Genomic DNA, 11,555 nt, shown 5'->3' with positions numbered 1-11,555 from the left:
TGGACAGTACTGAATGGCCCTCTGCTGATTACATTCACTCTCTCAAGAAAAAAAAACTCTCTAGCAAGACACACCAAAATGAACATGTGCAGAGTGCACACAAGGCTCTGTTCTATCAACAGATAGACTAGGGACTGTGGAAGAAGGGAGAACAGAGAAGACAGGATCAAACAGTCTTTTTACACAATGCTGAGGAATAACCCCTTAGGTTCCACAGTGAGTATAACAAGCATGCTTTACTTCATATACAGACTCATTTTACTGTTGTGGGTTTAGTAACACTTTAAGTCCTGCTCTGCAGTTATTATACAGACTGCAGACAAGCCAAATGTAAATAATGCAATGCTTACATTGTCCTAGACTTCTGATTACAGTTCTTAAAGAACACTGAAGGAAAAACACGAAAAGAAAGGGAGAGAGGCTTTATAGTTTTAAAAAAATGTTTGATATGCTTGAGTTTATTAATAGATATAATATTTTTTTAAAGTACAGATAACCATTAAAGTAATTGTGAAGGCTTCTATTTTTTCATAATAAACATGTCATACTTACCTGCACTGTACAATGGTATTGAAAAGAGCAGCTCCGATCCTCCTCTTCTGGGGTCCCCCGCTAAAGCTCTAGACTCCTTCTCTTCTTGGTGTGCCACCATAGAAGCCACTTCCTATATGGGTGCACTTACGGGCTTCCTCCCAAGCCAGGATGTGTGTGTCTATTGACACACACAGCCCGGCTCCGCCCCACTAGCTCTTCACAGGAGGCAATGGCAACAGTGCTGGACTGACATAGGACTCAGGTAAGTATATAGCAAGGTGAGAGGGTGATACACATATTGAGACATTTTTTTGTCTTCATGTAGGCAATGCATGAAGGTAACACATGTCTTGTCATTAGAACCACCTTAAAAAAAGCACAGAGGACTTTCACTAAGCACTGAAGCTCATAGTAACACATCAGAAACCACATCTCATTAATTATACTCCAGTAATTCTAAATCTGATTGGTTGTTAGTCAAATCATAACACAATTAATCCCACAAATTTCATGTTTTTTCAAGAATAATGGAAATCTCCTATGTTAATCTGTGTAGTAACACGGAGATCATTCAGCCTCCCACAATACCTGTGCCTCTGTTTCTTAAATTACTTAGCAAACTGGACTAGTGGCATGTTGTGGTTCTCATATTAAGTTATGTATTTTATGACTGTGTTGTGATGCCAGATGTTATCACCGGATGGTGTAAGATTTCTTTTCAGGGTAGTCAGGGCTTTAATAATGAAAGTAGTCCTAAAAATCAGTGGTTGTGGTTTAGATCAGTGGTTTTCAACCCTGTCCTCAAGTGCCCCCAACAGGCCATGTTTGCAGGTTTTCCTTTATCTTGCACAGGTGCTTTAAATCAGAGTCAATGGCTTGGTATTTTGGACAGCTATTTTATCTAAGAGAAATTCCCAAAACATTGCCTGTTGGGGGTACTAGAGGACAGGGTTGAGAACCACTTGTTTAGATAAGTGGTTCAAGGCTGTGGACTGCTGTTGGACCATGATCTTCCTCTTCCTGGGCCTTTAGCGAGCTGCAGATCACCTAAGCTTCCACAGTGCCACCTAACCATCCAAAATGGCCCTCAACCTCACTCAGTACCTCCAAGATCTTTGAGAGCCCTCAGCCTTCATAGTACCCCCAATCTCCCAAAGTACCCCCATGCCCTCTGAGAGCCCTCAGCCTTCACAGTGCCCTGCAATCTCCCACAATGCCATCCAGCCCTCTGTAGTGCCCCCTAACTTGCTGTAGAGCCTCCAGGCCCCATACTAGCCCCAACCTCCAACATTCTCTCACAGTACCCCCCATACCACCTGCAAAGTCCCCCAGTCTCCCACAGTGTCCTTGCAAAGCCCATAGCTTCCTGAAGAGACCCCCAGTCCCCTTCAAAGATCCTAGCCCCCACAGTTGCCTCAGCTTTTTCGAGAAACCTCACCCCCTACAAAGCAACCAGGTCTTCTGCAGAGTCCCCCAACCTCCTCCAGAAACCCCATTCCCCCGCACTGACACCCAGCCCTATCCAGAGATTTCCAGTATTTTAATACATATTATGTATTCCCATACTTTTATTGTGTGGGTATAACCTTATTGTTGGCGAGAAGAAGGTTTTATGAAGACTTTATGGAACCCTGATCTCGATAAGGTTGAGAACCCTTGGTTAGGTAGGTCCTCATATTAAAAAATTTTGGCAGACATAATGGAGGTTGTACAAGGATCGTACATCAAAATGTTCATCATTTGCACAATATTTATAGGGAATTGGGCACTGGGCTTCACGTGAGCTGATTTAATCATACATACACACCATAGACTAGACTACTAAAAGATAAAGCTCTTTAATGCCCTGTTTACCAAGTTTATTTGGGCCCATAAATGACCCAGGCTTTGTAAACGCCTACTAACATTAACTAAACAACATGGCAGGGTAGCAGCACCGGACGCACTTAAATATTACTGGGCCGCCCACTTGGGAAATGTGATCAACTGGTGCAGACATGGAGATCTTAAGCTCTAGATGTCCATTGAGCAGCAGTATAGTGCCATTCACCTTCAAAGTGCACTGTGGTGCTATGCAGCCTTGCTTGCAACTCCTAAAACACATCCAACCATCCAAAATCCAAAAATTTCCTCTAGCCAGTCTCTGTTATTTTTCATCTTGGGAAACCCAGGCTTTCCCCGTTTCTCCGTTTCGAGGGCTTCTGTAGAGCGGTTTGCTCCAAGCTTCCTATTTTCTGGCCTCAGATGCTTGGCCTTCGATCTCCATGTTGATGCAGCCGAACTGACATTACGAGTTCATTTTTTGGCACGCACTACAGCCTTATCATTTTCTTTGTACCTTAGGACCTCTTGCAGGGTTTCGACATCCGTTGACGATGTTCGAATCTTACTGCATGGACAGTGGTCCCCTATCTTGTACTTCTCTAAGATGTACTTGTAATCGCTACTAATCTCCCCCCTGGAAGACTTTATTCTGCCCGGCCTCCATAAATGGGAACTAGACCTTAATAGGACCTTTACACCCAATCAGCGACGGAATATCATACACTTTGCTCTAAAATCCTCCATATGCACTCGTATTCAGGAAACTAACTACAAGTTGCTCACGCGCTGGTATCGCACCCCGACAATTCTGCATAATTTACTGGGACCTTGGATCGGTGCTGGAGATGTCGAGAGGAACGGGGGTTGTTACTGCAGGTATTTTGGTCTTGCCCGAAACTAGACCCTGACTGGACAGAGGTACGAATACTCAGAAATTCACAGACTTTCCGGTCCTGGGTGATCCTGCATTCTTCCTGCTCCATTGCTCACAAATCCCTGTCAAGACCTATAAGAAACCATTCTTTCGTCACATGCTTAATGCTGCCAAGGCCTGTATCACTTTATGTTGGAAGGATTCAAACCCTCCTTCCATCTCGATGTGGCTCAACAAGGTTGAGAGCATCATTGTGCTAGATAATTTAGTACTTACTGCCCAAAACAGGCATGAACAATACACAAAAACATGGTCATATTGCAAAATGTTTGTCTACTCTGAAGAGGGCAATGCCCTGCTGGAAAAATGTTTTGGGGATTGACGTCTTTCTGACCTTCAAACTAACACAAGCACATCAGCATAGCATCTTCACCCACCCTTACCCCCCCCCCCCTTTTTCCTCCTTCCTCTCCTCTTCTTTTCTACCCCACACTCACCTTTCTTGTGCTTTCCATACCGCCCTCTGCTCCCCCTTATTCATTCATAAAAAAAATTTAATATCCGACTAGGCAAGTACTGTGGCCGGTCATATCGTCTTGAGTTGTCTCCTTGACCTTAAAGAGATGTTTAAATTTACTTGGCCTATGCAGCTTTTAACTGTTTTTTTTTTTGTTTTTTGGGTTTTTTTTTTTAGGAAATTCTCCATTCCCCTAAGATTACTATCAACACTAGTTGGGCCTCCTCACATTTAACGAGACCTCTTTTACTTACTTTACATGTTTGTAGCTGTTATTCGTTTGACATTTCTGGTAGTATATGTCTATTATACATGCCCTAACAACTACTTCTTGCATGTTTTGAACCTATTGTGAGACACTGCTGTTTTGTATTGCACTGCTTTGTTGGATGCTTCAGTTCTATAAATAAAGAATTTGAAATATAAATCTCCTGATCAACCCAATATCCTGTTTTTCCATTAGCCTGGATTTTATTTCTTGGCTCTATTATGATGTCCTTGCTTCCATGTCCTCTTCATTTCAGAAGCTGGTGATTATAATGAAGTGTTTCCTTCTCAGAACTTTCTATCAGAAGCGCCTGTGGTGATAATCACTCCTCATTATGTACATCACAACGGTAAATTAAACACTGGATGCTAGCGAGCCACATTCTTATGTGGGTAGTGATGAGCTCATTGTTTATTTGGTTCTAGGTGGTAAAATCCTCGGGGATGCAACATGCAGTATCCAGGCCTGGGAAATATCCACAGAGCAAGCATTAGAAAGACAGCAAATCAATACACAGGAGTCTAATTGACTTCCACTGTGCAAACAAATCTGATGTTCAGTTACCCAAAGCTAGACAATTTTTTATGGTTTATATATTTTGAACAGTCTATCTTTAAAAAAAGAAAAAGTTCCCTTTCCCCCAAACAATGAACTGACCCATCACATGCATAGGCTAGTATCACCAAACAAGGGGTCCTTTGTGGACCCCTGTTTCCAAATAGTAGTTTGTTTACCCACCGACATCAGGCTGGTATTCAACAAATGAAGATAGTTTTACCGCTTCAGGATCGCCCACCGCACAGAGCGGCCTTGCGGTAGAGCGGCCCTGCAGCGCTGAATCACGTACATGTATGTGATTTTGTAGTTCCGGGTAGGGGGTGCACGTGCGCGTGTGTATGCCTGCCACCCTGGCTGTGCAGTACTTCGCTACAGTACAAGCCGATCAGCGGGTCCCGGCCAATGATTTATGCCCAGAACGTCATGCGAGTTGGATGCGGGAAAGCCTGCACCCAATTTTCACATATTTGAACCCAGCCTAAGCGGGTCTTTATGCCAGGGGGGGTGGGGTGTAGTTACTGATCACGTGATCACTGTGAGAAATTTTTGTATTAACCACTTAAGGACCAGCCGCCGCAGTTACACTGCGGCAGGTTGGCCCCCCTGGGCAAATCGATGTAACTGTACGTTGGCCGCTTTAAGAGCTCTAAGGGCCCTTTCACACTGGGGCAGTTTGCAGGCACTATTGCGCTAATAATAGCGCCTGCAAACCGACCCGAAAGTGCCGCTGCTTTCATTCCAGTGTGAAAGCCTCGAGGGCTTTCACACTGGAGCGATGCGCTGGCAGGACGGTAAAAAAAGTCCTGCTAGCAGCATCTTCGGAGCGGTGAAGGAGCAGATTGTATACCGCTCCTTCACCGCTCCTGCCCATTGAAATCAATGGGACGGCGCGGCTATACCGCTGGCAAAGCGCCTCTGCAGAGGCGCTTTGCGGTGGTTTTTAACCATTTCTTGGCCGCTAGCGGGGGGTAAAACGGCCCCGCTAGCGGCTGCATACCGACGGTAAAGCGCCGCTTACAATAGCGGCGCTTTACCGCCGATGCCCGCCCCAGTGTGAAAGGGCCCTAAGGGGAGCGCGTGGGCCACCAGAGGCGCACGCCCGCAGCGCCACGCCGGAGCCAATGCGCGTGGCCAGTGGGCGCGATAGACAGATCTCCGTTCTGTCAGAGGAGGAAAGATAGATCTGCTGTTCCTACTGATTAGGAACAGCAATCGGTCTCCTCCTCCTGGCAGTCTCATCCCCCCCCACAGTTAGAAACACACCCTAGGTAACACATTTAACCCCTTGATCGCCCCCTTAGTGTTAACTCCTTCCCTGCCAGTGACATTTATACAGTAATCAGTGGCTATTTTTAGCTCTGATCGCTGTATAAATGTCAATGGTCCCAAAAAAGTGTCAAAAGTGTCCGATCTGTCCGCCGCAATGTCGCAGTCCCCGGTAAAAATGGTTGATCACCGCCATTACTAGTAAAAAAAAAAGAATTAATAATAAAAATGCCGTAAATCTATCCCCTATTTTGTAGATGCAATAAATTTTGCGCAAACCAATCAATATACACCTAATGCTATTTTTTTACATTTTTTTTTTACCAAAAATATGTAGAAGAATACATATTAGCCTAAACTGATGAAAAAAATTTGTTTAAAAAAAAAATGTGGATATGTATTATAGCAAAAATGTAAACAGGTATGAACTATTGGCTTTTTCAACAGACTGAATATACAATACAGTCAGGCCTTTTTAGTTAAATAGCAAATAAAATGCAGCACCTTCAAGCATTCACAGTTTCTTGAAGGGACTTTGTCATGAAAAAAAAAAAATCTATGTGATTAGGCATTGATGGAAGCAGCCGATCTTCTGTTCATGTTGTGTTTTCTAGTTGTAGGCAGTGATGAGTGAGATCCTTCCATGAAAACCAACATAGAAAGTTGAGTACTGTCCGTGAACCTTTTTTATTTGCACTAACAAACAATTTTTCAGGACAAGCTTTTGGGGTATGTCCCCTTCTTCTTGGACCTTGAAGAAGGGGACATACCCCGAAAGCTTGTCCTGAAAAATTGTATGTTAGTGCAAAAAAAAAAAAAAAGTATCACGGACAGTACTCAATTTTCTATGTCACAATTGCACTAATACGGCTACAATCAAATCAAGTATGAAACCCAACACAAATGCTTCAGTCTGTGCAACTGGTATATTGTTGCTACAGGGTCTCTTTAAGAAATAATTAAGACAAATCATTGTCATCTATCACCATCTAGTGGACATTTATTGGTATTTCAAGTGACAGAATAAGCTATCAATGTATAATGCAGGGTTTTCTTAGCCAGGGTTCCGCGGATCGCAGGCAGGTGATGGGAAGATTGTTTTCCCACCTAGCTGACACTCTATCATGAAATGTTCCTTCCCCACAAGCAGAAGGGCGCAGGAAAGCAACATCCTTGTAGCTCCATTCACGCTTAAAGTGTTACTAAACCCATTACCCTGCATTCACTATATCTGGTCACCCACAGTACACAGAACATGGAAATGCATTTGTCTTAGTAAATATAAACTGCTAAATACCTTTTTTCATCAGCAGTTATAGCTGTGTTGTGACTTCTATCAGTGTCTGGTTAAAGCTTGTAGGAGGAGTTTTCATTACTGTCCTATATGGCTGCAGGACCCCTGACCCTCTGTCTGGACAGTGCTGATTGTCCCTGTGGTGATCATATGAACCCTCCCAAGAAAAAATAAAACTCTCTAGCAATACATACCAAACTGAGCATGTGCATCTTGTCCACTAGCCTCTGTTCTATCCAGAGATGGATTGGGGAGTGTGGAAGAAGTTGAGGATCAGAGAAGACAGGATCAAACAGCTGTAGGGAAGTGTTCTTTTGTACACTGTCTGTGAGGCTATTTACATTTATGCCTGGTAACTACCATAGAGTGCTTGTTACAAACAGATTCTTCCTGTTAAGTGGTTGTTTCCTGTCCCCGCTTAAGGGTCAGGAAACCCCTCAAGGCTATATATATGGATGTCTTACAGGAAGTGACTGAGAGTGTGGCCAGCTACATGCTGTGCATGCCAGAGGTGCTGGAGGCTGATTTTGTGTTATATCCATCCAGGCTAAAAAGGGACAATAGGCAAGTGTTACTGCACTGTGTAGCTCCCTGTTTGTTATATTTCTGTTACTCCTGTGTGATAATCGGAGATACCTGTTAGAGGCTTCTCTGATTCACTGAAACCTTCTATTTGCATACTGCAATATACTTGGGCTATTCTCAAGTGCATGAGAGCAAAGCTCGTTTGATTATAACCTATTAAGTGACTGGTTAGCGTTGAAGTGTATATCTGCCACTTCATTATTTAAAGCAACAGTGTCACTTTTTGGTTTGGGGGGTTCCTAGCTAGTATTAACCAAGGGAACGGTAAACAGCTCAGGGTAGTGACAGGATATGCAATACAGTATACAGTTTTTATAGTCCGTCTAACATATAGTGTAGGTATGAACAATTACCTCTTACTATCTCGAGGGCCAATTATCAATGGTTCTATTATCAACATTGCCTTATTTGCGTGGTTTACATTGATTTATAACAGACTATATGGTGAATCCTCCACCTTATGCTGTGTACACACGACCAGACTTTTTGACTAGACTGGTCTGACGGAACGGATCCGCCAGACAATCCGACCATGTGTGGGCTTCATCGAACCTGCAGCGGACTTTTTCTGACGAAAATCAAACGGACTTTAGATTTGGAACATGTTTTAAATCTTTCCGACGGACTTGAGTCCAGTCGAAAAATCCGTTGGTCTGTAAGCTAGTCCAACGGACAAAAGGGCAGCTATTGGCTACTGGCTATGAACTTCCTTATTCTAGTCCCTTTGTATGTCATCACGTTCAAACCAATGGACTTTCGAACGACTTTAGTCCGTTCGTGTGTGGGCAAGTCCGGTCGTTCGAAAGTCCATCGGAAAGACCGTCGGACCTTTAATGCTGAAAAGTCCGCTTGTGTGTACGCGGTATTACTCATTAGACCATACTCTGTATCCTTACATCAATTTCTCATGATAGGGCTCAGAGTGCGTCCTCCCCTTCAGGAGACACCCGCCTCCCAACTAACTTCGGGAGGCTGTCCCCCCATATCATGGAGAGGCGCAACGCCGACCCCTATACCAGGGACTCAAATGTGGATCTATCACCAATTTATTCTTCAAGGTGTCTTCTTTCAGCATATAAATAATATAATTATAAATAGCATATAAATAAGATTAATTAATCTTCAGGCCAAAATGATTTTTAAACACGGGTGCAAAAAATGCAAAAACGGCTTCGGCAGTAAAAGTGTTAAAAGCACCATGTGAATGTGAACATGTAAATGAGTCCATTTCTTCTCTGACTACATGAATTATATAGTGACATCATGATTACAGGACTCTCAGTGACTGGCTTTGTTCTTTCATTGTATACTTGATAAATGATGTAGGATGTAGCTGAAGCCTGCCTGTATTCAGCCAAATACTTATAGCTGTGATATCAGAGAGAATTCCCGCAATAAATGGATTGTACTTTTTTTAATGGGCACATTAACAGAGTGTGTGGATGGCAGAAATACATGATAACAGACACATAGCAGGGTGGATTTACCATAACTAGAGGTCAAATAACCTAAAGCCTGGGCATTGGGTCCCATGACTGGCTGCTGTTACCTTCGGGGCAGTGGTCTCACTAGGGTTGGTGTCACCTGGTGCGGTAAAACATGGTATCACCCCCCAGGCTTGGCATAGAATGTACGATGTTAGTATGTGTTGGTTGGGGGGGCGGAGATTGGGGTTAATGTACGGAATGTAATATGTCAGTATGTTTGAGGGGGGGGGGGGGGGTTGATGAAATATACCATGTCAGTATGAAGGAATGGTTGTACCATGTTAATATTTGGGGGTTGATGGAATTTACCATATCACTGTGTATGGGGCGCAGTAGAGGAGCCCTGGAATGCCCCATGTCTCAGTGATTTCAGAGGAGGGTGGGACAGGGGCCAGTCTCCCCCTGGTGGTAGGGGAGGAAGTAAACAGGACACACACTGACCTGCTGTCTCTCTCTCTCTCTCTCTGGTCTTATCTCTGATCTCCAGCACACAAGCAACGGAAATCTTCATCCCATCCTCTTCACAACCATTTTGACCCCAAGTCTCCGCCTCTTGTGCCTGCTTCATGGGGTACTGCTATTTTTCCAGCTCCCCCTATAGGGATGATTAGGGGTTGGACTCCGGAAACATGGCGGCTCATCCCAGCAAGGAATCCTAGCCTTTTTGGGCCCGAAGCTGAAACTGGAGAGGTATCATCCCTCTGGCAAGTGTAACATGGGTGCGGTCTTCACCCCCCGCACCCCCAGAAGGACAGCAGCAAACAAACACTCTTGCACATTAGTTTGATGTCCAGGTGGTCTATTACTCAAGGGATAGTATTTCTGGCCTTGCTGCCCTCCAGCATAGGGGATATCCTAATAGTCATAGAAAAAATAGAAAAAAGAGGGTGCACCATGCACAGCTCCACCGGATTTTGCACTAGATGGAGAGACCTCAAATTCTGCTTGTAAGAGCCACCTATTTGTGGCAATCAGTCTCTTACAAGCAATATTTCTCTACATGCTTGTGAGTAGTTTTCATCTTGTTTTTATTAATACATTTCCTTGGGATAATGCACGAGTCTGGTGCGGCCTCTTTTTTAAATTTTTTCCACCCCCATAGTGATGCCTCTGCTTCGGGGGATTTTTTTCATTCTCCTTGTATATGAACATTCTGTCAGATTGTTCTTTGTCTGGCCATGTACATGCAGCAGAGCCTGATGTGCATCCAGTCCTGCCCCTCTCTCCCCAACTCTGAGATACTGCTATGCAGAGTGTTACAGAAACCAGATATCAAAAAAGATTAAAGGGTAAGTTCACCTTTTCACAAAAATTTGAACTTCAATATTCTGGCCATCAGTGTTAATTTTTTTTGACAATGGAATTAAAACTATTTTAGTAGACTAAAATACAACTAAAACTAAAACTAAAACAATTCAGAAGACTAAAATACAACTAAAATAAAATGGCATTTTAGTTAAAAGAATATGACTAAAACTAAATCGGAATTTGAGGTCTGTAGTGCATGTTCAAACCCTAACACTATAAATAATAAGGTTATTAGTTTTTAACTCCAGGAGAAATGCTTAAATAATGCATTAGAATTTATCTAAACCCATTAGATTTTAGTCGACTAAAATGTACTGGAGATTTTAGTCGACTAAAAAGTGCTGGAGATTTTAGTCGACTAAAATACAAATAAAACAATTGAGATGACTAAAATATGTCTAAAACTAAAATGGCATTTTAGTCAAAAGACTATGGGGTTGATTTACTAAAACCGGAGAGTGCAAAATCCGGTGCAGCTGTGCATGGTCGCCAATCAGCTTCTAACTTCAACTTGTTCAATTAAGCTTTGACAAAAACCCTGGAAGCTGAATGGTTTCTATGCAGAGCTGAACCAGATTTTGCACTCTCAAGTTTTAGTAAATCCATCTCTATGACTTAAACTAAATTTGACGTAAAAATTAACATTGCTGGCCATCCCTCCAGACCCTGAGGAAGTGGCGTCAGCAGGGGAGGGCTGACGGTGGCTGGAGCCCCGAGTGGGTTCCCAAAAAGCACCGGGTCTCGGGCATGCACGGTTCTATTATTAACCCTGAGCCTGAGAGCCGCCACCGAGTGGGGACCGATCTGACCCGAGTGTGGCCGAGTGACATAGCAGGTCCCGCCTTCTGGAGCCTGCAGCGCCTATGATGGATGTCCCACTGGTCCAATGCGGGGACCGCGGGACGTGTGACATCCATCATAGGTGCTGCAGGCTCCAGAAGGTGGGAATTACAATGCGGCCGTCGCTCCACTGTGAGGAGATCCCCACTCGGTGCTCGGGCGGGTGGCTCTCCTCTCCTCTGGTGTGTCATGGCTCTGGC

Source organism: Aquarana catesbeiana, linkage group LG02 (assembly GCF_042186555.1).
Source record: "Aquarana catesbeiana isolate 2022-GZ linkage group LG02, ASM4218655v1, whole genome shotgun sequence".
In the NCBI taxonomy this organism is placed as follows: Eukaryota; Metazoa; Chordata; class Amphibia; order Anura; family Ranidae; genus Aquarana; species Aquarana catesbeiana.
The sequence above is the reverse complement of the archived record's forward strand: the minus strand, read 5'-3'. Positions refer to the sequence as shown.